General features: G+C 39.7%; 1 non-coding gene across 1 annotated transcript; it reads left to right on the top strand.

Annotated features, from left to right (window-relative positions):
• Positions 1–532: 532 nt before the first annotated feature.
• Positions 533–636, top strand: LOC112788771 (small nucleolar RNA R71). Its single transcript, XR_003196120.1, has one exon. It is a non-coding gene; the product is annotated as a small nucleolar RNA R71 (small nucleolar RNA).
• The last annotated feature ends 708 nt before the right edge of the window (positions 637–1,344 follow it).

Below are 1,344 nucleotides of genomic sequence, written 5' to 3'. Positions count from 1 at the left end.
GAATGGTTTATTATTAAACTTATTCTGGTTTCTTCCACCTTGATTATTGTTGAAGCTTTGCTGAGGCTTTTGTTAATCCTTCCATGAAAGGTTAGGATGATTTCTTCATGAGGAGTTGTAGGTGTTTCTATAGGGTTCTCCCATGTAATTCACCTCTTCCATCATGGGTTGATCTGGATCATAGGCATCTCCTTCATAGGAGGTGTCTTGAGTACTGCCAGCTGCAGCTTGCATTCCAGTCAAATGCTGAGAGATCATGTTGACTTGTTGAGTTAAGATCTTGTTCTGAGCCAGTATGGTATACAGAGTGTCAACTTTCAGGACTCTTTTCTTCTGAGCTACCCCATTTATCACAGGGTTTCAATCAGAAGTATACATGAATTAGTTGTTTGCAACCATTTCAATGAGTTCCTGTGCCTCTTCAGGCGTTTTCTTCAAGTAGAGTGATCCACCAGCAGAATGGTCCAATGACATCTTGGACATCTCAGATAGACCATCATAGAAGATACCTAAGATAGTCCATTCTGAGATCATGTCAGGAGGACATCTCCTGATCAGTTGCTTGTATCTTTCCCAAGCTTCATAGAGGGATTCACCCTCTTTTTGTCTGAAAGTTTGAACTTCCACTCTGAGCTTGCTCATTTTCTGAGGTGGAAAGAACTTGGCCAAGAAAGTATTGACCAACTTTTTCCAAGAGTCTAGGCTTTTCTTAGGTTGAGAATCCAACCATATCCTAGCTCTGTCTCTGACAACAAAGGGAAAATGCATAAGTCTGTAGACCTCAGAATCCACTCCATTGGTCTTAACAGTATCACAGATTTGCAAAAATTCAGATAGGAATTGATGTGGATCTTCCAGTGGAAGTCCATGGAATTTGCAATTCTATTGCATTAGAGAGACTAACTGAGGCTTAAGCTCAAAGTTATTTGCTCTAATGGCAGGTATGGATATACTTCTTCCATAGAAGTCAGAAATGGGTGCAGTGAAGTCACCAAGAACCTTCCTTGCATCTCCTCCATTGTTCTGTTCGGCTGCCATGTTTATATTTTCAGTTTCTCGTTCAAAACATTCTGTGAGGTATCTTCTGAAGTGTTGTGCTTTAACTAGTTGTAAACGCTTCCTTAGGGTCCTCTCAGGTTCAGGGTCAGGATCAAAGAGAGTTTCTTTATCCCTGTTCCTATTCATAAACAAGAAAAAGAAGAACAAGAAAGGAAGAGAATGGGAGTTTCTATGTCAAATTAAAGGATAGAGAACTCCCTGTGATACTTGAAAAAGAAAGAAGAATGAAGATAGGGGAATGAGAAGAATAATTCGGTTATTAGGGGAAGAAGAATTCAAATATTA

This window comes from Arachis hypogaea, chromosome 20 (genome assembly GCF_003086295.3).
Source record: "Arachis hypogaea cultivar Tifrunner chromosome 20, arahy.Tifrunner.gnm2.J5K5, whole genome shotgun sequence".
Classification (NCBI taxonomy): domain Eukaryota; kingdom Viridiplantae; phylum Streptophyta; class Magnoliopsida; order Fabales; family Fabaceae; genus Arachis; species Arachis hypogaea.
Note: the sequence above shows the minus strand (reverse complement) of the source record. Positions and strands in the feature narration are given on the sequence as shown.